We start from the raw sequence: 26,648 nt of genomic DNA, 5'->3' as shown, positions 1-26,648 counted from the left end.
AGCTGTTTTAAAATGTAGGGTTTTTATTGTCCAAGTAATATATGGCGAAGCCAACAGATGTTACCACTGAAAAGATAGTTTCTCACAGATCACAAGAAGAAGGGCCACACCGGGCCACACAGAGAACAGGATTGATCAGGAGGCTGAGGGAGCAAAGGGAAAATGTGGGTAGAAGCCTTCACTATGGTTTTCACTGCAAGGAAAAGGCAAAGCAGGATAAGCAGGTTTAGGGTTGGCTAGTTGGAATGATCTCTGCAAGCTAGTGGGGGGCTGCCCTGAGCTGTCTGCTGATACTTGGCCCTGGGGTGATAAGGACCAGGGAATGTTGGCCTGGCATGTAAGAGCCAGATGGAAAAGGTGGAGGACATGGGGCAGAGTGGGAGGGGGTGCCTGGATTTGTTGATTCGCAGATGGCACACTCCGGGTTGAACTGTTTGTTTTTTCTAGGAATTAGCTAACCCTGTGAGGGGCAATCCCTTTCTGGTCAGCTGTCCTCCAGACCCAGAGACCCGAGCATTAAAAATAGAGAAAATACCACTACTCCATGAGTCTTGATTAGGGACCATCCTAAGGCTTCAGACAAGTTTCTCTGTCCTTGAACCTCAGTGTGGGGAGGGAGAGGCTCCAGTTCTGTCCACCAAAGGTACAGGCCCTCAAGGGTCTCAAGTCACAGTGCCCCATTCCATGCAGTCCTTGCTTTGTTTTACTTTAAAGAAATCTGTTTCTTTTTCTGAATTTAAAACTGCACTTAACACTATTAGGGCATTTCTCAGCAGCTTGCTGTGAGTTCTCGTCCCTGCTTCTGTCTCCTCCACTAGACTCTGATTTCCAAGAGGCCAGAAGAGTGTGACTTTCTACTCACCCTTGCATCCAGACACACACTGTACTAATTAATACTTAAATATTTGTTAAATAATCTAACTACTGAATGAATTCGGGAAATAGGACATCTGGCAAAAACAGTACATGAGTACAGGTGGCTCATTCTCTCTCCATTGTTTATGATCCTTGGAATTTTACCAACCAAATTTAAAATAGGAGAAAAACTGTTCACAGAAATTACTGCCGATTCCCTTCCCTGGGCCAGGACCAATTGTTTGTAGCAGCTTTGCTGAGAGATGCCTCACATACTATAAAGTTCACTGATAATAAATAAATAAATAAATAAATAAATAAATAAATAAATAAATAAATAAAGTTCACTGATTTAAAGTACATGAATTCAATGCTTGTTAGTATATTCACAGTTGTGTACCAGTCACCATAAGCATCCCTAGAGGTTCTCAGAAGTACGTGGTAAAAGAACTTCAACTTTCTTCCAATTCAGAGGTAGGGACTCCAAACGTCAATTTTGTGTGTTGTGAATTACAGGCAATTTGATAAGCAACCTTCGGTTTGCATAATTCAGTAGTGTTGTGTGTTTAAATACTGATTTACCACTAGGGAAATTCTTTTTAAAAGACCTCACATTTTGGGGCACCTAAGTGGCTCAGTCTGGTGAGCCTCCAACTCTTTTTTTTTTAAGATTTTATTTATTCCTGAGAGACACAGAGAGAGAGAGGCAGAGACACAGGCAGAGGGAGAAGCAGGTTCTACTCCATGCAGGGAGCCCGACGGGGGACTCGATCCCGGGTCTCCAGGATCACACCCTGGGCTGAAGGCAGCGCTAAACCACTGAGCCACCGGGGCTGCCCAGCCTCCACCTCTTGATTTTGGCTCAGGTCATGATCTCAGGGTGGTGAGATGGAGCCCTGTGTTGGGTTCTGTGCTCAGTGCCGAGTTGGCTTGGGCTTCTCCCTCTCCGTCTCCTTCTCCTGCCTCTCTCCCTAAATAAGTAAATAAATAAAATCTTTAAAAACACACACACACACAATCCTTTAAAAAAAAAAAAAGACCTCACTTTTTTTTCTCCTTTGATTTATACTTTCCTAGTTACAAATAACATATTCTTATAGCATGACATAAAAGGCTACACAAAATATTCTGAGAGAGGGAGAAAGAAAAAGAGAAAGAGGAGTGGGGGAAAAGCCAGGTGAAGTTTCCCTTTCAAATGGTAAGTACTGTTATCCCTTTAGGTCCTGGCCAAAACTCTGTCTCCCAGTTCTCAGTACAACACAGAGCTGGTTCTGGGCAGGAGGTGGGGAATGTCCTCAGGGACCAAAGAATCTCCTGGGAGAAAAGAGACTGTGACCTCTGTCCTACTTCTTTCATGGTTTGAAGTAGTCCTTAGTGGAGGTTTGTCAATGGAAAGGACTACATTTTAGGAAAAAAATAGAGGTGAAGGGAAGTGCATTCAAGGAAGGTTAGTAAGAGAAATCTACAACAGGAGAAGTAAATGAGGGATGATTTTTATACATGTGTATGTGTATATATATTTCTCATAAATGCTGAGGGAAAGCTAGGGGAAGAAATAGGTTTAAAAGGCAGTGTAGGGAGGTGCCTGGCTGGCTCAGTCAGTAAAGCACGCAATCCTTGATCTCTGGGTTGTGAGTTTGAGCCCCATGTTGGGCATAGAGATTACTGAAAAATTAAAATAAGATCTTTAAAAATAAATAGATAAATAATTTTTAAAAATCTTTTTTTAAAAAGGCAATGTATGAATTGAAATGCTCGAACATTATGGGTGGGAATGTAAAATGGTAGAGCTGCTATGGAAAATAGTCTGGTGGTGCCTCAAAAAACTGAACACAGAATTGCCAAATGAGGGATCCCTGGGTGGCGCAGCGGTTTGGCGCCTGCCTTTGGCCCAGGGCGCGATCCTGGAGACCCAGGATCGAATCCCATGTCGGGCTCCCGGTGCATGGAGCCTGCTTCTCCCTCTGCCTGTGTCTCTGCCTCTCTCTCTCTCTCTCTCTCTCACTGCGTGCCTATCATAAATAAATAAAAAAAAATTAAAAAAAAAAGAATTGCCAAATGACCCAACTAATCCACATCTAGGTGTATACCTCCCAAGAACTCAAAACAGGTGTTCAAACAAAAACTTGTACATGACAGTTCAGACAACACTATTCACACTAGCCAAAGGGTGGGACCAACCCACGTAAATAGGCATTTCAATAGTACAATATGCAGTCTTTTATGACTGAGCTTTTTTCATTTATTATACTATTTTCAAGGTCCATTCATGTTGTAGCATGTATCAGAACTTTGCTGCTTTTCATAGCTGGAGAATATTCCATGGTATGTATATACTTTATTTATACATATACAGATGTTTATCCATTCATCTCTTGATGGTTATTTGGGTTGTTTATACCTTTTGACTAAACAAACATCTAGGAAATGTTCAGAATTGGCAAATCCATGGGAACACAAAACAGATAAGAAATTGCTAGAGGCTGGGGAATGAAGTAACCAGAGCCAAGTAGGGGTGGGGAGTGACTTCCAGTGGGCACAAGGTTTTCTTTAGAGGTGATGAAAATGTTCTGCAGTTAGATTATGGTGCTTTCATGGGAGATATATATAAACTCCTTACTTTTCTTCTCCTATCCTAGATTTCTCTTACTAACCTTCCTCTAATTGCATCTTCCTTCCCCTCTATTTTTCCTAAAATACAGTCATAGAAAATGTTTAAATGAAAGGAGAGTGGGAAAGAGAAAAAAATAAGGAAGCAGGAAAATACTGGAGCAGGAATCACAGCAATTCCTCTCCTGCACGCTGCACTACCCTTCTCAGTTTGGGTCCCTCTGACAGCACCACTTGAGACAGGGATGCAGGTCATTTATGTGGGAGAGGACCCCAAGATGTAGGAGTGATAGTGAAGGGAAAGGGACATAGGGAAGGAGAATTAGCTACTGTACAGGTACTTTATGCAGCTTGCAAGGCCTCAATCCCACCAAGACCACTGAACAGCCTATAGAAGACCTTCCAGAACTGTCTACCTGACAGGCTAGAGTATTTACCCACAGACTCTTATTCTCCATTGTTCAATGGTGGTGCCAGGGATGATAACTCATGGGCAGTGCTTTAGTGGAGGTTCAGCATGAACCTCCACTGTCCCTGGCAGTGAGGAAGGCCTGGGAAAGAGGGGAAAAAGCAACAAGAAGTGATTCAGTGCTGTCCCCCCACAGCTGCCCCTGAAATAGGGAGCATAACCTGCACAATGGAGCCATACACTACATGCCCTATCTCACATACTATGGAATTCTTTTTAAATTTTTTTTATTTTTAAGATTTTCTTTCTTTATTTGAGAGAGAGAGAACAGGAGAAAGAGCAGAGGGAGAGGAAGAGGATCTCCATCAGATTCTGCACTGAGCACAGAGCCCAACTCAGGGCTCTATCTCATGACCCAGAGATCATGACCTGAACCAAAACCAAGAGTTGGATGCTCAACCAACTGAACCACCCAGGTGCCCCCAAAATTATTTCTGCTAAAATATAATTTCTATGCAATAAAAGGCACAATAGTGAATTTTGACAAATGTCTATACACCTGAAAACACCTCATTTGAAATATGAAACATTTTAAAAAATATGAAACATTTCCAATATCCCCCCTGAAGCCAACCCCCGCCCATGACCAAATTGCCACAGGCTTCACCCCAGTCAACCACTGTTCTGATTTCGACCACCATAGATTAGGTTAAAAGTGCTTAAGAACTGGACATAAATTGAATTATACAGTATGTTTCTTGATTCTGGTTTCTTTTGCTCAACAAAACATTCTTGAGAATCACTCATCATGCGGCATGATCAGGAGCTTGTACCCTTTCCTTGCTGAGTTTCTCATTATGTGAACAGGCCACAATTTGTTTATTCATTCTCCTATTGGTGGAAATTTGGATAATTGCTAGGTTTTGGCTATTATGAGGAGCCTTCTAAACATTCTTATACAATCGTTTTTGGCGATTTTTATAAATCTCTTATCTTTTTTCAAATTCTTTTTGAATGTGTAGAACTGCCTTTTATGTTGGTTACTCTCTTTGCTTCATAAATTTTAGTGGAAGGTGGAGAAGGAGCCAGAAAGAGGCAAAGGAAAAGGTCAGGTCCTGCTCTATTTTCCAGAAAGGCCACCACATCCCGTGGCCTATCAGGACATTTGTCATAAAGGATGTATTTAATACATGTATTTAATGCTGTTGTATGAGAAGTAGTCAGAATGCTTTCTTTTTGAAATATGCCCTTTATTATAAAAAAAAATACGAGCAACAGACATCCCTAACTCCTGCTATACCTTTAACATACAGTCCAGGTATGCAGGGCTTTCAGTTTCTACTTTCTTAATTTCCATAAAATTTGAATTTCCTATGAGTATGCCTTATTTTATCATCAGAAAAACAATAAAGATTCTTTAAGTCTGCTCCATGTGGGTGAGTCTCTAAGAGCATGCTTCCCTCTTCCTCAAAACCACCATTATGATGAAATTTAATGATATCAAACACTATATATATACACATATATAACATGTATTATGTATATATATAATAGATATGTATGAATATAGAGAAAAGTATTATACATTTCACAGAAAAAAATCTTGAACAGCCTGGAGCCGAGAAGAAGGTATCAAATTATGGCCCTATTACCCTCTCCCACAAGAAATGGCTAAAATATACTCAAATAAGATTAGCATAATAAAGAAAGTACAAACAGCAAAGATTTTTAAATGTGCGAATCAAAATACTGTTTTATTCAACAGATAAAATCAGAGAATCAGAAGTACAGACCAGCAAAGATCTGAGGGGCTCCTCGGCAACATTTTGTTCCTGGGTGTTCTTTTAACCCCAGCCCTGCCCTCTAGGTGGTCCAGAGGGTCTTGCTGTAAATCCTCTCCAGGCCTAGGCTTTTCTTACATTTCCCAAAGACTGTTCTCCCCATCAAGTCCTCACTGCTGCACCTCCTAGCCTGGCTGCCTCCATTAAAACCCTCCTTCCTATGCCCCACACATTGATTTCTCTTAAATGCCAAGTTTATGACTTATTAACCCCCTGGGAGACAGATAAAGACCCTTCTTCTCTCTGCAGGAAACATACATTTCAGCAGTAGCCTTCTAGCAGCATCTCCCCTGCCTCAGTGGTCTAACCTAAAATGCTGGCTTCAGTAGTAGGGGTTCCAGGCCCTCCAGGAAGAGGGTGTTTATAGCAACGTCATTTGAGGGCCAGGCTGAGCTTCCAATGACAGCGGGCAGACGACCACCTCCTCTGCTTATGGCGTGTCCTGCCTCCACTATTTACCCTCAAGGATGGAGATTCTAAGGCAGAAAATCATGAATAGCAATTTCTTAGCTGCTGTGGGCACACAACTGAGAGTTGACTTGGTTCTCACTATGGAGCCAGGATATGTCATGCTTGGAAAAGCTATTGCAGCAGTGGGGTAATATCATTAAACTCATAAAATAAACTAAAGCAATCAACACTGCCTCCTCGGAAAGCTGGAATAAGGCAGGAGCTCAGAAATTGCTGGTAGGCAAAAAGATCCTTTTTCACATGGGGGAGAAAAGATTCCAGCTCCTCTTCTCATGCTTAGGTGTCTGAATGCATGCATACCTGTCTAATCACATACCTTGCTTCTTTTGGCACTGATGCGCACAAGATAATCAGCCTTGATACATTAAGAAGTCAGCATCACCCAGCAATTTTCATCTTTGGTATATACCCAACAGAAAAACTTATGTATTTTCATGAAGAGACATGTGCAAGAATTTTCATAGCAATGCTAGTCATAATAGCCTCAAACTGGAAACCACAGAACAATTACCAATAGTAGAATGGATAAATAATACAGCAATGAGAATTAATGATCTTCAACTTTGCACATAATACAGTTGGAATTCACAGGCATGACTCTGAGCGATGGAAGTCAGACACCAAAGCACATACCGTAGGCTGCCGTTTGCGAAAAGCATACAAATGCCACATTAATATGCCGTTAGGACTCAAGAGAGTCCTATGGTTACCCACGGAGGCATGTGGTACCAATGCAGGAGGCAGGAGGGAGCTTCTGAGGTGCCGGACATGCTCTGGTTTTTGTTTTTGTTTTTGTTTTTTTATCTGGGTGCCGCTTTCATGAGTGTAATCAGCTTTGAAATCTCACCGAGCTGTACACTTACATGCACTTTTGTATGTCTATTATAATTTAATAAAAATTAATTTGACAAGCATGAAGCTTCAGTTAGGAAAGATGAATATAAGCTGTAGGGCTCTGCTGCGCAACATCGTACCAATCATCAACGATAACGTATCCCACGCTTCAACAGCTGTTGAGAGGGGAGATCTCATGTTAAGTGTACTTACCACAAGAAAAAAATTTTAAATGTTGTTTAGTCGGTAGAAAACGTCCTCAGCATCAGACTGTGACAGAGGCCTAATAACTATAAATTACAGTGAAGGAACTCTAGAGGAGCAGCAAATAGTTAAGTGGTAGAAGGGGGTGTTCTGTGCCTAATATCTATTGAGGAAAGAACTTGGAAAAGTAGAGGAAAGGAAGTGAGAAGTGTGTGTGAAGTCTCTTCTTGAAAAAAACCAGAATATACCTATGCCAAAAATGTCTCACATCAATCGACTTAACTAGCCAAAAGAAAGTCATGTGTCAAAGCAAGAGGTAACCTACCCATGGGATTTCTTCCCGCCACTACCAAGTCATAAACAATCTCATTATGTTCTCATTCTGAGAAGCAAGGAAAATTTTTTTAAGATTTTATTTACATATTCATCAGAGACACAGGCAGAGGGAGAAGCAGGTTCCCTGTAGGGAGCCCCATGTGGGACTAGATCCCAGGACCCCAGGATCATGGGCAGATGCTCAACCACTGAGCTACCTAGGTGCCCCAGCCAGGAGAATTTAAAAGCAATTGCTTTCCCTTGTTTTTCCTGTTGATAATTGGCTCCAAATCCTCATATTGGAACAGGACAATGTGGACAGCCCCAGTGGCGCAGCAGTTTAGCGCCGCCTGCAGCCCAGGACGTGATCCTGGAGACCCGGGATCGAGTCCCACATCAGGCTCTCTGTATGGTGCCTGCTCCTCCCTCTGCCTGTGTCTCTGCCTCTCTCTCTCTCTCTCTCTCTCTCTCTCTATGAATAAATAAATAAAATCTTTTTTTTAAAAAAAGGAACAGGACAATATGTCGGAGGGCTGTCGGTAGGATTCCTAAAGCCAAAAGAACTGCCCAGAGCAAAGACAAAAGTTGATGAGGATGGTAGCTGGAAAAGAGTCTGGTGCTGCCTTCAATTGAGAGCACTGGACCAAGGCATGAAGAAAGGCAAGTAAAGGCCAGTAACAGAGTGGGGGAGTGAGATAGGGACTTTGGGGAAAGATGACTAGGAAGCCAGCAACTTACCCAATTATCCGGTTAGGTGGGCCCTGCTGCCAACTCCTTGTCAGTGCCATGTCCATTGCTCAGCACCCAGACACTCAACATTCTGGTTCAGACATGCACAGGTGAAGGTCCTCAAATGCTAGAGGTACAGGAGACAGGGGCAAGCATTCAGAGAGCCATAAATGTCTAAGAAAATTGCACATCATTTTATACATGCACAAGAGAAAAACCTCTGATGAAATTGTGACAAGGATAATGAGATTATATTGAGTTAATTTTTCCTCCAAAGAACCTCTTTGGGATGAGCTGGGTACCTTTGTAAACCTCCCCCCCCCCCCATCTTAATACTCCTTAAGGTCCCTTTCCCCTAAAGCATTATTTCTCACACTTTCAGGCTCAACAAATACCCTGGACATCTTGTTAAAATGCAGATTTTGATTTGTGGCTCTGGGCTGGGGGCCTGAGATTCCACATTTATTTTTTTTAAGATTTTATTTATTTATTCATAAGAGACACAGAGAGAGAGAGGCAGAGACATAGGCAGAGGGACAAGCAGACTCCCCTTAGGGAGCCCGATGTGATACTTGATCCCAGGACCCCAGAATCATGACCTGAGCCAAAGGCAGACGCTCAACTGAGCCACCCAGGTGCCCTGAGATTCCTCATTTCTAACCAGCTCCCAAGTAATGCTAAGACTGATGGTCTGAGGACCACGGTTTGAGTGGTGAAGTCCTAAAATGGGAATTTTGTTTTGTTTTTATTGATCATAGAAGCCTTACTGAAGCCTCTTACTGAGACTTTCAAATTTTATTTGAGTATGCACTAACCGTCTCTGGAAGATATGAAGACACTATCAGCAGTGACGGTGGGGAGGGGGTGGACACTGGCTGAGGGAGGACAAAGGGGAAATATCATTTCCTGTATATAATTTGTACTTTGTGATTCATGAGCCATGTGAAGATGTCCCCATCCTAGAAATTAAATAAATAAATTTACAACAGGGAGGGAAAAAACAAGAATTCATTTTTTATATCTAGTTTGTTCCTAGGGAGTAAAGCAGGCCCCAGTATAATCTGTCTCAACATTTTGATTCATTCCTGAACTTGGTAAGCAAACCCAGCTCCACTGTGTGGAGACGTAATTAGTATCCAGGAAGCACTAGGGCTTGATCACAAAGGTCCCTCATCTTGTCCTGTAGACATCTATAGCGAGTGCTGTCACGAGGTGTGGCACGATTTCGGTGACGAATAATTGATGGCAGGCTGCATATTTCAATGCAAGCACACATCTAAGATATAATTCATCAATAAGATAAAGAAGCCGGTTAAGGTTACAGCTCCTCCCAAGTCACGGATTTTCTGGCGTTAACCACAATCAAAGCAAAGCTGGGAGGGTCAGGAAGAGGACTAGGGGGGCAGCAAAGTCTGAGGGGGAAATGAACACCTCACTGGAGGGGGCCGTGCATCCTGTAGATGAACAAGTGATTTTTGAATACATTTTCAGACAGTGATTTCTTCAATTTATCATTTATTCATAAGTGGAAAACTTGCTTTAAAAGAGTGTTAAAGGGGGGATCCCTGGGTGGCGCAGCGGTTTAGCATCTGCCTTTGGCCCAGGGCGCGATCCTGGAGACCCAGGATCGAATCCCACGTCGGGTTCCCGGTGCATGGAGCCTGCTTCTCCCTCTGCCTGTGTCTCTGCCTCTCTCTCTCTCTCTCTCTCTCTCTGTGACTATCATAAATAAATAAAAATTTAAATAAATAAATAAAAGAGTGTTAAGGGGCATCTGGGTGGCTCAGCAGTTGAGCATCCGCCTTTGGCTCAGAGCGTGATCCTGAATCCTGGGATCGAGTCCCGCATTGGGCTCCCTGCAGGGAGCGTGCTTCTCCCTCTGCTTGTGTCTCTGCCTCTATCTCTGTGTCTCTCATGAATACATAAATAAAATATTTTTTAAATTAAAATTAAAAAAATAATAATAGAAGAGTGTTAAAAGTCTTGGATGTTTATTGGTCAACTTTTTATTTTATTTTTTTAAGATTTTATTTATTTATTCATGAGAGACACACACAGACAGAGAGAGAGAGAGAGAGAGAGAGAGAGAGAGAGGCAGAGACACAGGCAGAGGGAGAAGCAGGCTCCATGCAGGGAGCTCGACATGGGACTCGATCCTGGGTCTCCAGGATCACACCCCAGGCTGTAGGCGGCGCTAAACCGCTGAGCCACCGGGGCTGCCCTGGTCAACTTTTTAAATCAAGTGTGGTATGCAAAGAAAAGTGCACAAATCAGAAATGCATAGAGGTCAATGAATTTCCACGGAGTGAACACACCCAAGTAAAAGAATCAAGAAATAGAACACAACACATTCAGAACATCAGAGAGCGCTCCTTAAGCTTCCTTCCAGTCACTCACCCCCACCCCAAGGTAACCTCTATTTTGCCTTCTAAGAGCATAGTAGTTATGTCGGGTTTTGAATGTTACAGAATGGAATCATACTATCTTACTTGTAAGATTTTTTTTAAGATTTTATTTATTTATTCATGAGAGACACGCAGAGAGAGGCAGAGACTCAGGCAGAGGGAGAAGCAGGCTCCCTGCAGGGACCCCAATGCGGGACTCAATCCCAGGACCCTGGAATCATGCCTTGAGCCAAAGGCAGACGCTCAACCGCTGAGCCACCCAGGCGTCCCTGTAAGATTTTAATTAGCACCCTGGTGATCCACTGATCTAATCAGTAAGTGGTGCATCTTTGTCTCTATGCTCAGAAAGGGATGGCCATGAGTGTCTGGCTGATGAAGTCAGTGATCAAAGTACATCCCTAACCACTGTGTGTGTGTATGTGTGTGTGTTTCAAAAGAACTGCATGAGAGAACGTTGTGCCCCCAAATTACAATACCTCTCTATAAAAGGACACATCCCAGGACAACATCTTTATCTCCATTCTCTTTCCAAGTCATCAATTTTAAATTACCAAGTGACCCAGAGGCACTGCAGATTCCAGGCCCATAATCTCTTCCGAATCAGGAAACAGAGTGGAGAGGATCAATCTTCAGCCTGTCAGAAAGCCCTGAAACAACAATATCCCTGTTAACCTCGTTAGGAAGAAATTCCATTCTCTCGTGCTCTGGGGAGGAGAAAGGCTTCAGCCCCTGAAATTAGATTATCTCCTCTGCTGGTGCACGATGGGGCAAGACCAGGGGTGACTTCATTTTGGATTTAGTGGGTGACTAAGTGGGGCGCCTGAGGGATGTCTTTTGGGTGCGGACACTCTGGGCAGGAAAGATATAGAAAGTGACACAAAGAACACTTGGGAAGAAAATGCTATAAAGGCAATTGTTGAAGCTGTTGATGGAACGCAGACTTGGAAACCTGGGTATGTAGTACGGGTGTCAGGAATCAGTGCTATTGATGACCACACCGAGGATACTGGATGCCAAAGGTAGAGCAGCATCTTTACTTTTCCCATTTTTTTCCCTCAAAAACCTCTCTGGCTGAAGTCTACCTCACCCATGTCAAACTGAGGAGATTGTAATAGCCACGAAGAAGGATCTGAGGAATAAGAACACATTTTGTCATTTCAGGAGCAATGAAAGCTTCCTGCATGGTCCAGAATAAAATTGTTATGGCTCTAGAATGTAAGGATTTTTTAAAGATTTTATGTATTTATTCATCAGAGACACAGAGAGAGACAGACACACAGGCAGAGGGAGAAGCAGGCTCCCTGCAGGGATCCCAATGTGGGACTCCATCCCTGGACCCCGAGACCACTACTTGAGCCAAAGGCAGAGGCTCAACCACCGAGCCACCCAGGTGCCCCTAGAATGTAAGGATTTAATACAAAATGTTCACCCATGTAAAGTCCTATTGTAGCATCCAGATGTAGGCCACAGAGCCTGATATCTTGATTGGGTAACACATCCCGTCTTATTTGAGGTCATTAGAACCCGCTGGTGGTGGCATGCAGCTTTTATGAAAGGATGCTATGACAATGTACACAGCTTTCAGTCAGGACACATTCACAGTTGGCACAAAGCCAGGTGTATTCCCTGGTCTCAGGAAGCGCACTGTGGGGAGGGAGTTGGGCATCACCTGGGGCTGGGGTGAAGCGCAGAATCCCGAGCTCCTCCCCACTCTTGAATCAGAACCTGCACTGGAGTAAGAGTCCAAGGTGCTGTACACCCACATTTAAACTGGAGAAGCTTGGAGCCTAAATGACACTCTAGCTCAGTTATTCTCAACCCGGGCCATACGTTAGAACTTTCTGGAGAACTTGAAAAGTCCTGGTTCCCAGCAGAGCAGTATGTCATAAGAGGCCCTGGGCTCAGAACATGAGGTGGGAAAAATGTTGGGGTATTCCAGAAGCAGCAAGCAGGAATGAGTGATGGAAAGAGCGGTGGGTGGTAAGGTGAGCAGCAAAGACTGTTCCAAGGTAACATTCAGGCCATTGGAACTAGTAAGGGTTTTATTTGATGGGAAGCCCTTGGCGCATTTTGAACTGGGACTAGCTAGTAAGCATTCAGAATAGGAAAAAACTCAAGTATTAGAAAGCAAAACAAGAGGCACCTGGGTGGCTCAGTCGGTTAAGCATCTGACTCTTGATTTCAGGTCATGAGCTCAGGGTCCTAGGATTGAGCCTTGTGTTGGGCTCCATGCTCAGCTCAGAGTCTGCTTGTCCCTCTCCCTCTGCTCCTTTCTCTCAAGTAAATAAATAAAATTTTTAAAAACAACCAAAAAACAAAACAATGGGGCGTCTAGGTGGCCCAGCCCATTGTCTGCCTTTGGCTCAGGTCATGATCCCAGGGACCTGGGATCAAGCCCCACATCAGACTCCCTGCTCAGTGGGGAGCCTGCTTCTCCCTCTATCTGCCACTCCTCCTGCTTGTGTGCTCTCTTTCTCTATCAAATTAAAAAAAAAAAACTTTTAAAAAATGCTGGTAAACTATTTTTTAAAAAAGCAAAACAAAACCCCTACATACTGAGAGTAGTTTGTCTATTAATGCAGTGTAGAAACCAAAATTAAACTTTATTAAGATAACAGAATTCACAGAGCAAAATGAATTAAGTAAACTCACAGGTTGAAGTCCTTATCTGGTGTTGCAAGATCAGTTGATCCACCAGCAGGGTGGGAAGGAGGTGGAAAGGGAGTCGGAGAGAAAGATTGAGAGAGCCAGCGCCCCTCTGTGGATGGGAGGCTATTTACAAGGGTGCCCAAGAGACTGGACACCCTTCCCAGGCTACCTCTTGGGCTGCTCCCTCCTCCACCTCCACCCCTTCCTCTACTAAATCCTTTTCTGCCACGCCCTGTTCCCCCAAGCGAAGTCACTTAACATCAGTTAGATGAGCTCTGGTAGAGTCTGTGCGTCTGGCTCTAGTCCTCATCCTGAAATGGGCTACCTCCCTTCTCCCTCAAGATCATAATTCTAGGTGGGAGATGATAGAGCAAAGTGAGGGATGGAGAAGGACATGGTGCACAGTCTGGGAGATAACTCTCAAAGACTTAAATCCACCAATGACAGTAAATAGCCTGCAATCCAGTTCTCCTTACATCATAAAGTTAGAAACTGAAACCCAGAAAAATGAAGTGTTCTGTTTGTTGGTTGGTTCATTTGGTGTCAGAAATGTAGAGCTAGGGATCCCTGGGTGGCGCAGCAGTTTGGCGCCTGCCTTTGGCCCAGGGCGCGATCCTGGAGACCAGGGATCGAATCCCACGTCGGGCTCCCGGTGCATGGAGCCTGCTTCTCCCTCTGCCTGTGTCTCTGTCTCTCTCTCTCTCTCTCTCTCTCTCTCTCTCTCTCTGTGACTATCATAAATAAATAAAAATTAAAAAAAAAAGAAATGTAGAGCTAGCTTGTAGCCAAACCCACTCTCGAGTCGAGGCCCTCAGTGAAATTGCCTGTCCTCTGAGGAGTACTAAACCCCCTCTTCATGAGTGCAGTTTGCCTCCAGAGAGCCAGGCACCATCCTACCCCTGAGCCTATCGTGTGGATGTCTGCCCTCATCCCTGTCCTTGGAGTTTCTGCAACTATCCCAAAGATTCTCAGTTGAATCAGAACAAATCCAAGAAACATACAGAAATGTCAGAGGACCCTCAGAGGCTGTGGAGTATAAAGAACTCTTGGGGCACCTGGGTGGCTCAAAAAACAAAAAAACCTTTCATTAAAAAAAAATACAGTATGGGTGTCTACAGAAAAGAACGGTTATCTTAGAGTGCTGGGATTATGGGTATTTTCCCATTTTCTACAATCAGCATGTTTTTTGGGGTATTTTAGTAATCAGAAATAGCCAACAAGGACTATTTATTTATTTAAAGGGAGCAAAAATAACCAACTCTTGCTAATACAGAGAGGCTTGTTCTTTTGTGCTTTCATTTTCATCTTGGGGGAAGTAGAAGAGTGGAATATATCGGTTTGGGGACTGTTTGGAGAATTTCTCTTTCGGATTTTTATCTTCACATTCTCTGAAAAACTTGATGTGAATTTACTACTCAAACCGCTTTGCTGTGTTATTATTAGACCATCCTCCTCTAAACTTGGCCGGAAATCAAAGGCCCCTCTAGATAAGAATCTCCACAATGTGCATTTTCAGAGCAAGTCAGAAGCTGTTTTGTTCTAACACTCAAAGAAAGCTTTTGTATTTTCAATTTCAAGTGCTCTGCAGTAAACCAACAGTCTATATAGATTATACAAAAAGGTCATATGTTGGTTTGAGCCAGTTTCTGGGACGGGGGCGGGGGGGGTGTCACAGTTGAGGAACAGCAAGTGTTTAAACAATGAACTGACAGCTGCCGGTCCATTAGCTCCGTCCATGGGGCCAACTCCCTCTCCTTTCAATTTCACCGTCCTCTGTAGATACAACTCTCTGTGACTGAGCTGGTGGTGATGGGCTATGTTCCAAAGGCACCTGCACTTATCAGAGCAATACCTTTTATCAGAGACCTCTCACCCAGTCCTTTATAAGGAAGAGAAATAGTGCCAGCATGGAAAGGGAGAAGAAAATACATACCAATTTCAAGTTTCGTATTGGCCACTTCAGTACTTGCAGAGTGAGCACTAAAGGCTTGAGGCTCTCGATTTCTACAATACTCCGTGGCCATCCTCAGGAGTATCAGAATCCCTTCTCAGCCAAAGTTTCATCCAAAATCATAAGCCTCATAATTTGCTAAATGAAGTGCTCATTAATGATAAGGTCTGTCTTTAAACAGTATCTTTCTGGTGACAGGCTTACAGAAGCCAAACAAAAGAATATTTTCTTCCATTTGCTTCAGGAAACTACAATCCTTTTAATTTTCTTATCATTGGGGGCAGATGTGAATCATCAGCACCAGCCTTTTCAAACAGTCCAGGGGTTTGGTTCAGGGTTTCACAGGAGAGTAAAAAGTTCTAGGTGAGGACTAGCCTTTGATTATTTGTATCCAGGTTTTTTCCACACCTTTGATTTGATTCTCTGGGGGGATTGCTTCTTTTCCTTCAGTCTCGTAGAATGCCTTCCCTTGGGAGCTCTGGTTTAGCTTTTCGGTTGCTGTTTACACCTCCGTTTGGGCCCACTGCTTACCTTGACCTCATCTCAGATGTGCCAGATCTTGGCTGCTTACTCACTGCTGACTTACTTCTGAGACCCATTACTTCCTCTCACCTCTGATCCTTAATAACTGTCCCTCTGGTTTCCTCCACATCACTTAGCTGCAGCTGTCTGCACTCAGACCCCGAGAAAACAAGGTTTTAACTCTCCCAGTTTGAACTGAGCAGCTAGTTGAGTCAAAACAGTCAATTCAATTTACATTCCAAAATTTAGTTCTTCGATTCAGTGGATTTACTTTTCGTGCAATTAATGAGCAAATTTTCTACTGCACTAAATGATAAAGTCAAAACAGAAAATAGGTCATGTCTCAAACAATGTCCTATTTTAGCCTTTTTCCTCCCTGCAAGAATACTGAGTACATTTGGTAGATGTAGGGAATACCTATTTTAATTTTATGGTTTAAGGTTTTGCAGTTGGGGGCCACCCGGGTGGCTCAGTCGGTTAAGCGTCTGCCTTCTCAGCTCTGGTCATGATCCCAGGGTCCTGGGATTGAGCCTCTCATGGGCATCGGGCTCCCTGCTCAGCAGGGCATCTGTTTCTCCCTCTTCCCCTCACCCTGCTCGTGCTCTCACCCTGTCAAATAAATAAATAAAATGTAAAACAAAAAAAGTTTCATAGTTGGATCTCAAAGCAGAAAGAGGCTGACTTATTTTATCTGACCAAAGTAGATAATGATAGATAGCAGTAGTTTAGTATGAACAGCCAAGGACACAACACTTAAAATTGATGCTATGAGACCCGCAGTAAGTAATCTCTCCATTATCTAGAGCCCTCTACCTACTACCCAGTTCACACCTTCTATTCCATTTGGTCCTTATTGGTATTTCGGCTGTTCTTCCTGAGGACAAGTGTGAATGCCTTGAGGTTGGGCACCGTTCCACTCATCTTAGTACCTTCCACCATCCCTAGCACCAAACTTGGGGCCCAATTAAGCCTCCAATAACCACTGAATTGAATTTAATTATGATTAACCTGAAGAAGGAAAAGGCTTACGCTGAGAAACAGAGATTTGTGCAATATTTTTTTTTTTTTAAGGTGGTAACCCAGGAACGAAGAAGGGTGAAAATAACGCCTTAGCGAAAGTGCTTCCAAAGAACTTCGGGGAAGCCTTTAACCACTCAGAACAGGTTGATGTCATGTCACCTTGACTATGGGGAAAGAAAATCAAAATAGGTTTAGTATTCCAACAGCCACGTAAAAAGTTAAAACTGCTACTAAAAAACCTGAGTATGATATTTTTACCAAAAAAAGCCCAAAGGCGTCGGATGGCAAAGTAACATCAAAAGATTCCTCAGACCAGTTTAATTCATCCGGAATGAGATGAGCAGGGGAGCAGTTTTGTCTGGACATGGAGGCATTCAGGCTTCTCTCTATCAGACAGAAACATTCCATCCAATGAGACGACTGCAAACACTGCGAAACATTCTCTATGTATCATCAGAATACAGAGCGACATAAGTTACCAGAAAATGCTGAACAAAGTCTGAAGTACTACCACTGTCAAAATGCTGACATAGATTTTATTCACTTCTTAAGATCTAAATTGGAAAATCAAAAAGGATCAGATTGAACACAGGTCTTTATGATATACTATAATCAAAGACAATACAGGGCTAGGACTACAATGCATAATGGAAGGTCTCGAAGGATGGAATTTGCTGATTCTGGGATGGAGGGAATGAGCTGCCATTATCAGAATGGGTTTTGTTCCACAACTTAGTGATTTATTACTCATGCTGCCAATTCACAGATCATCATCGCCTCACTCAGACAAACAAAGCTGGAGCTTTGTAAAGAATAAATAAGGAAAAGCAAAGACCTAAACCCACGAAATTATGTGCAAATAAAGAAAGGGAAAACTAATTTGCTCTCAAATAGCTTTTATCTTTACTTAAAAAAATACAGAAGCACAAAGAAACAATTCTTCCCTGCAGTTATATATAAAAGCAGAGGCGCTGAAAATTTTTTAAAGAACTCATCTTTCATAGAGAAATGTATTTATAGAGAAAATAGACATGCCAACATGGAGTTGGGAGAGCTCAAGTCTGGAATCCCCGCTTCCTTTGTCAGACGATTGCTCCCTTAATTAATGTGCTAGGTCAGGAGTCGGTAAACTCTGGCTCGCGGGGCAAGTCTGACACACAGCCTGTTTCTGTGCCACCTAAGGGCTGACAATGGTTTTGACATTTGCAGATGGCTGCAGAACATTTTTTTAAAGCATAATATTTCATGACGTGTGAACATCATATGAAATTCAGAAGTCGATGTCCATAAATAAAGTGTTATTGGAACACAGTCTCCATGTGCTTACAGATCGTCCACGGCTTCTTTCATGCTACAACGGCACAGCTGAGTAGTGGTGAGAGACCGTATGGCCTGCAAAACCTAAAACATTTGTTGTCTGGCCCTTTAGAGGAAGAGTTTGGTGACTCTTGTATTAGATCATTAATAACGTATTTACATTCAAAAAAGGATGCGTTTCCAAAGAGACTGGACCTTCCTGTAACCAAAGAGGCTGGGACTTCCTGTAACTTGACATTCGAAGGAAAACAATATTGTCTTATGCAGATGCACAGATACACTTACTTCCACGCACACACAAATGAGGTACACAAATGACCTGTAGGGGCAGCTAGTACATCTTCTGAATGCTTTTGATGGTTTTTGGCTTTGTTTTTTAGAGAGAGAGAGAAAGAGAAAGAGCAGGGGGTGCAGAAGGAGAATCTTGAGCAGGCTCCAAGCACAGAATGGGGCCCAATGTGAGGCTTGATCTCATGACCCTGAGATCATGACCTGAGCCAAAATCAAGAGTCCGACTGAGCCACCCAGGCACCCCTCATGGATGCTTTTGATAGAAGGGTGAATTCACATACTACCTAGAGAGCTACTTCTAAGAGGAGATTAGCATTTGGAACAGATCCCTGGTGGTTTTTCTCTTTTCTTTTTATGACTGGAATAGATGGGCTGCATGTGACTGAGCTATTTCATTAATTCTAGACATATACAGAAAGGAAGAATGCCAAGGTCAGATCTTTCCAAATTTAAATATATAGAATGTCACCAGTACCAATGAAAACCTAATTATTCTTAGAAACTTGCCACATTATAAAAAAAAATTGCACCCTCTTTGACACCAACTCGCTCCCATACCCCAGAACGCAGGTTAGGTTGTATGTTATTGGAACCCTGGAGGACTTGGCCAGAGAGAAAATGGAGCACACACAGAAAAATATATTGTTGAGTTTCCTGGTTATGGCTTTCTTATTTTAGGCAACTCAAGTGTAAATGCAATCCTGACATATCCACACGTTGATATGTGAAAAATACACAATACGAGCAATAAACAACCACCCAAGCATTATATTTCTAATGTAGTCTGCTACTGTCTTACAGTATGTTGATTTGCTAAATATAATTTGTAGCCTCGCTATTGGGCAAAAAGCCACTGCCCACAACCAGGTTCTCTGAGTAAGAGTGTCCCGTAAAATATCTCTAATAGAAAAACAATACATTTTTAAAAATTTTACTTGGTGTACGCACGAATGACCCTGAGTATAAAAATAACTAGTGTGTGGATGTAATACGTAAATCAGGAGATAATATGGAACACTAGCTATTTTTATTAGAAATTTCTCACCTTGGAATATTGTGATGTCTCTGTAGGACCCAGTCACTGAAGAGGCAAAGCAAATGATGTTGGGAAACAAGGAAGAGAAGCCCCGTATTGTTGACGGGGTGAGAAAGGAAGTTCACACTCACAGGACTTTGGACAAAGCGCTCCTAGAGAGTATTTCTTCCACCAGAGATGGTGTGGTTGATTGCAAAAAAGGCCACAGATCCCTCTCATCTCTGTATGTACTCCCTCTGAAAGTTAATTTTTCTGCTTCCCCCAGCAAGAGGTGGAGTCTACTTTCCCACCCCTTAAATCTGGACTTGGCCTCAAGACAGTAGCAAATATGACACAAAGGGAATCTTCTAGAGCCCCCACCCTCCCTTTGGAGTTTGCCCTCTCTTGGTGCTCTTTGCAACCCTGAGCCCACCATGTGAAGAAGCCCAACAAGCCCACTGGACTTTGTGTGCAGACAAGCCATCTCAGCTGTAGTCCCCGGGACCAACCACCCCACCAACTACCAGGTAGCACAGAACAGAACCCCTCAGCTGACCCACAGAATCAGGGAGATTAATAAGTGTTTATCATATTAAGCCACCACATTTTGGAGTGACTTGTTACGCAGCACGAGCTAGAATAGGTGCCTGGGTGGTAGAACCAGAGTGGTTCCTGCATCGGGGGTCCAGTCACACTGCTTTTGCCTAGAATTTGCCTGACTGTGGGGGCCATTATATACAAGCCCATTGAAGTCTGCTGGGCTGCGTGCTGATTGCTGGGATTTGTTTATAGGGTACAGGGTTACCGTAGGTAACAGAGGACATGCCAAGCCCTAGGGGACCTTCTTGGGCTGGCAGCCACTTCTGTGAAGATTCTTATAAATTTCGGTTCCTTTGGGTTTCCTGCCGGTCTGCTGCAATGGCTCAGATCCATGAAGTTGGGGAAGCCCTGGAACTTCCTCTACCACTTAGGAGTTCTTTCTTTTTTTTAAAGATTTTATTTATTTATTCATGAGAGACACAGAGTGGCAGAGACACAGGCAGAGGGAGAAGCAGGCTCCCCGCAGGGAGCCCGATTCAGGACTCGATCCCAGGACCCCGGGACCATGCCCTGAGCTGCTGAGCCACCCAGGCACCCCTTAATGAAAGTTTTATAATGATGTGTGTACAATCTTGTAGAAGTGGGTTATTCCTGAAGAGGTAGCAACGGTCTGTTAAATCTTCAAGAAACATCAAACTGTAAAGGTTAGCTGACAACCGTTCTCACTTCTCTGATATACTTTCTCCCGTGGCTTTGGCCAAATGTAATGCATCTTACAGGATCAAAAGGGACAGTGGCACATCAACAAAATAAGGAGAAACAATCAAGTTAGACGCACAGTTAGGATGGAATCAGAAGCTGGTACTCCCTCTATATTAATTGGCCAAGAATTTTGTGAGCTTCTCATTTAATCCTGTTCTACTCCCAAACCAAGCTAACTCCCACTTATCTGGGCCCCCCAAATGATCATGACTGCAAATAGAAATGTGCTCTAGAAGGAGATGGTTAAATCCACACCAAATTTCCATGGCATGTGCATATGTGTGTATATGTGCAGGCACTGCTGTGTGCACACACTCATCTGTAGCCGTCGCCCCAAAAATAGAGGCATCTTTGCTTTCTGAAGGGCAATGCAAGACAGTCATGAACTTGGGGCACCTGGGTGGCTCAGTGGTTGAGGGTCTGCCTTTGGCTCAGGGCGTGATCCCTGGGATCAAGTCCTGCATCGGGCTCCCTGTGGGGAGCCTGCTTCTCCCTCTGCCTATGTCTCTGCCTCTCTCTGTGTGTCTCTCATGAATAAATAAATAAAATCTTTAAAAAAAACAGATATAAACTCATTATAAAAGCTATCATTTTCTAAGTACTACCTAAGCTCTGTGCATTATTGAATTGAACTTCTTTCCTGATCACACTATTCAAACTGCAACCTACCTCCCACCCCTTGCCCCAGTGCTCAAGTCCCCTTACCATAGTCTACTGTGTGCTTTTTTCCATTACATTTATCACCTTTTACAAAATTTACAATTTACTTGTTTTGCTGTTATTACTGTACTCAGTTCCATCATTGCCTTGTTCATTGATGTAACCCAAGATCCTCAGTTTCTGGCACATAGTAGGGGTTCATTAGATATGTGTTTACTAAGTGACTTCATGAACACGTTCCTTCCTCATCTTCACAACAACCCTTTGAGATTGATGCTATCATCTCCATTTTATTTTTTTAAGATTTTATTTATTTATTTGAGAGAGAGCAGGAGCAGGGGGAGGGGCAGAGAGAGAGGGAGAAGCAGGCTCCCCAACACAAAGCAGGGCTCCATCCCAGGACCCTAGAATTATGACCAGAGCCCAAAGACGGATGCTTAACCGACCAATCCACCCAGGCGCCCCTATCATCACCATTTTAAAGAAGAAGAAGTTGCAAAGGAGGTTGCAAAAATTGGCCTAGGGTCACATAGCTAGTAAGTAATATAATTTTGGTTTTGAAATCAAATCTCTCTGGACTCCAAATCTTGTAGTTTAAAGAGTGGTCCACAGACCAGTGCTGTTCCATGAACCGTTATGATTGAGATAAGTAAACTTGAGAAGGGACCTTTGGAAACCTTTTAACAGTTTGACGTTGCTGCCACATGTAAGAAAGCGTCTATCAGTGGACTGGTGTCATGGAACAGGGCACGGACCAGCTTGGCTGTTGTCACCCTTGCCTGGTGAGTACATGTGGTGCCAGCTGCAGACAAGTCAAGCTCCGTAAGACCACATTACAATATGTCATATTTTAGGATTACTCTGTCACCCGTAACTCTAAAGTCTAGAAGAATCAGAGACAACTTAGGAATTTATTTCTTTTAATAATTTTTCAGTCTTACAATGTTTTAACTTTTAAGGATCCACATTATTAACTAAATTAAGGAAGTAAATTTTGATGCTGGATCACATTTGACAAAATAAGCTTCACTAGGACATTTTTGTCAAGAAGATAAACCATTTCTGATGGCAGCAAGAGTAGTAAACCAGTTGATGCTAATCAAAATTGAGTCCTGAAAAAGGAAGGCCAAGAGGAGTTTGTACTAGTTTTATTCACAAGTATATTCCTTCAAGTGGTAAGTTCAGGTTTGTAGCCATAACTGATGGTAAAGTGCTTCAAACAGAATGTATTAGTTGTAGAGTTTTTCTAGCTAAACAGAGCAATCAAAATATCAAAATGTGAGAAGCATTTACAGGTCAAACATAAGAATGAACGAGTATTGAAATAAAAAGTCAACGGAAGCAGATGCGCAATTTTTCACACATAAACACTAGTGCTATGCAGCCTTCTTTTTAAAAAAAGATTTTATTTATTTATTTGAGAGAGAGAGAAGGAGAGAGCACCAGCAGGGACAGGGGCAGAGGGAGAAGCAGACTCCCCACCGAACAGGGAGCACAACATGGGGCTCGATCCCAGGACCCTAAGATCATGACCTGAGCCGAAGGCAGATGCTTAACCAACTGAGCCACCCCAGTGCCCCATCTGTGTAGGCTTCTCATAATGTAGCCCTTCAGTTTGCTAAGGCTCCAAATCCATATACAGTTGCCAAGGCATCAGAGAAAGACACAACAAAAATATTTGCTTAGAAATGTTGGGTGAATTGGTGGCAAAGAAGGTAGCTCAGGTTTCACCTTCCAAGCAAAGGAACAGTCTAATTTATGAAAGAGCAACTCACACAAAACGTAAAGCTTGCAAAGTGTTTTCCATTGCAACTCGGTATCCTTAGCAAATAATTAATATAGTAATTTTTAGCATATGTACAATTTCAACGTGATGGAAATATTAAGGAAAAATTGTTTTGTCAACCTCATTGCTTAAAGTACAACTTGCACCGCACTGTATAAAACCAGGAAGGCAAATGTTTCATCTGATAAAACATTGCCAATAAAAGTGGTCGAAAGTTTAGATTCCATATAAAAGTAATGCTTTGTTTTTAAGTAGGCTCCATGCCCAACATGGAGCTTGAACTCACAACCCTGAGATTGAGAGTCACATGCTCTACCGACTGAGCCAGCCAGGCGCCTCTAGAATTGACATGCTGATAAGTCATCTGCAATCATAAAAAAAACATTCCAAGTAGTTACTCAGATTAAGGTGTCTCCAGAATGTAAATCAACACACTTTCCTTCGGCAAGAAAATCTTGCTATGAAAACAATGTCAGCTAAACCAAACAATGTGCTTATTGACATAGAAAATCTGAGAATTACATTAAAACAAATGCATTATGGGGCACCTGGGTGGCTCAGTGGGTTAAGCATCTGAATTCGGCTCAGGTCATGATCTCAGGGTCCTGGGATTGAAGGTTGTTGGGCAACTTGCTCAGCAGGGAGTCTACTTGTCCCTCTTCCTCTGCCTCTCCACCCCCACCCCTGCTCATTCTCACTGGATCTCTCTCTCTCTCTCAAATAAATAGATAAATCCTTAAAAAAGAAACTAATGCATTACACTTCAGATTTTTGTCTGTATTTCATGATAACATAGAATCTGAACATAAACAGTGATTATTGCATGCTGGGTATGATGATAAGCAAGAGAAAAGTTTTGTCAAGGATGTTTAAACTACAGAATAAACTCTCAGTGTTCCTGCAAAATAGGAAAACAGTTTAATCCAACTTTTTAAAGGTACAAATTAGACAGTTTGATATTTTTGTGTTATATTTTCACTATATTTATAGGACTTAGTACATGTTTTTTGACAGTAGATAAGATGTAAAAACCAAACAGAAGCTAGAACCTTGGAAGAACAAAGTTTGTACAGATTGTTATGTCCTATTTCATAATTTAACAATTATCATAGACTTGGGTAATGATTTCGATATTGCATATCAGCAAAAAGTTTTCTCTGAATATTTTACAACTCTGATAGAACATATTGAGTTTTATTTTCCTTTTTTTTAAGATTTTAATTTATTCATGAGAGAGAGAGAAAGAGAGAGAGAGAGAGCGAGAGAGAGAGAGAGGCAGAGACACAGGCAGAGGGAGAAGCAGGCTCCATGCAGGGAGCCCAATGTGGGACTCGATCCTGGGACTCCAGGATCAGGCCCTGGGCTGAAGGTGGCGCTAAGCCTCTGAGGCACCCGGGCTGCCCGAGTTTTATTTTCCTTAAAAAAAAAAATCACACACGGGAAATTCATGGATCTTTAACCCATCCCTTTCATAAAAAGAGATCTTAAATTTAATTATACTTTATAAGATTAATTGTTAGAACTGGCTGCCGATGAAAGATTGAAGATGAGGTTTGAAAATACAGCATTGCTTAGTACGTTTGGTTAAAAGTTAAAAACAAATATCCCCAGCTTGCTGAAACTGCCTTAAAATACCTTCTTCCATTTCCCTCAGCACACTTAATATAAGACTGATCTCTCTACTATGAGTGTTATTAAAACAAAACATAGAAACATTTTAGATATGCATTATGCTCTGTGAGTAGTCATATCTAGAATAGATTAGTTAACAAGCAAGAAGCAGGCTCATTTCTTACCTCAAAACTACAAATATTGATATATACAATGTTTGTTCAAAAATATGTACTGGGTGGCTCAGCGGTTTAGCGCCGCCTTCACCCCAGGGCATGATCCTGGAGTCCGGGGATCGAGTCCCACATCAGGCTCTTGCTTCTCCCTCTGCCTGTGTCTCTGCCTCTCTCTCTGTCTCTCTCTGTGTCTCTCATGAATAAATGAATAAAATCCTTTTTAAAAATGTGTACAGGCATTTAATATAGGGAATTGCCACTTTCCTCAACTTTTGTTGTGATTGTGGCATAACAAGAAGTTATGTGTAATGGTGATTATATTAATAGCCTATATGCACATTTTCATAAACAACCATATATGCTTTCTGCGCTTTTCTCTTTTATGTTTTATTTGCTTTGATTATATTTATTAAAATGTAATTTGATGCCTGTTGAATCTAATAAAACAGACTTGAATTTTGTCTTTGTTTCTTTTTTCTTTTCTTTTTCTAGTATTTTGGTTTTATTGGATTTTTGCCAAAGTATTGGTTTACTGTGGGGCTGGGGAATTTTTTAAACATCTAATCCTGTACCACAGATAGCTTGAGAAGCACTGGCCTAGGGTGATATGCTATATGTTGGGGTGATATGCTATATGTTGGCAAATTGAACTCCAATAATAAAAAAAAAAAGATTCTGACTTACAGATATTGTGAGATAATGATGCATATTAAGTTGCTAATTTTCAGTAGTTTGTTATGCAGCAATAGGAAAGTAATAAAGTTACCTTGCATAACAGAAAAAAAAAAAAGAAGCACTGGCCTAACAGCCACCCCTTGGTGGCCATGTTGGCCTACCAGGAAATCTGCATCTATCTATGTTGCTCCTTTAGATTTGGGCTGGTCAACTCATTCACTGAATCCCCTTAAGATTTTGGATCAAAGGATTTAACACAAGTTGTTTCCTGCATCCATGCAGGGTCTATTTCTATAGACAACCTCCTGAGCCCTCTGGAACCCCTGAGTCTTATCCTAGGACCCAAAACCAAAAGAAAGCATGATGGAGTCCTTTGGGCTATTGAGAAATGTTGATGGTAATGTATTTCCTTGTCCCTTAAGCACATGGATGGAATGTGTTGAGCCAAGGCAGGAGAGGTGGACTGAAAATCAAGTTGACAAGGAGAAATATGATAAAAATAGAGCAGAGCCTAATCATTAGTGACAAGGAAGCTTGCCACCAGGGAGCAAGAGGAAGCCAGAGACCTGCTAGTCTTTGGAGACAGGTTTGGCTTCTGCTTCCACATACCAGTTTGCAGGAGGCCCTCAGCATGCCCTTGTCTCCTTGGAGAAATGCTCAGAGATTTGGTAGTAGATTCTCTACACCTCAGACAATATACAAACAAAAACAAATCATCTACAACTGCAGCCACAAGCACTCTAAATTCTTTATTAGGGGGTACCTCTTATGAACCGGGCACTTGATAGGAATCGAGTCTTTCTTTAATCCTTACAACACCATGAACTAAATATTCTTAGCCATGTCTTTACAGATGATATGAATAAAGTTCCAAGAATCTGGAAAAATTGTTTACGCCCCAACCCACCTACTTTTCTCTTACCACATCATCCTCCCACCTTGGCTGCCCCCACCACCATTTGCCTCAATTCTGCTGACCTTTCCTGACCCAGCCTAAACC

The 26,648-nt window shown here is 42.4% G+C and overlaps 1 non-coding gene across 1 annotated transcript; it reads right to left on the bottom strand.

Moving 5' to 3' along the window:
* Positions 1-23,447: 23,447 nt before the first annotated feature.
* TRNAE-CUC (transfer RNA glutamic acid (anticodon CUC)) lies at positions 23,448-23,520 on the bottom strand. The gene has a single exon. It is a non-coding gene; the product is annotated as a tRNA-Glu (tRNA).
* Positions 23,521-26,648: the final 3,128 nt, after the last annotated feature.

Source organism: Canis lupus, chromosome X, assembly GCF_003254725.2.
Source record: "Canis lupus dingo isolate Sandy chromosome X, ASM325472v2, whole genome shotgun sequence".
Classification (NCBI taxonomy): Eukaryota; Metazoa; Chordata; class Mammalia; order Carnivora; family Canidae; genus Canis; species Canis lupus.
The sequence above is the reverse complement of the archived record's forward strand: the minus strand, read 5'-3'. Positions and strand labels throughout refer to the sequence as shown.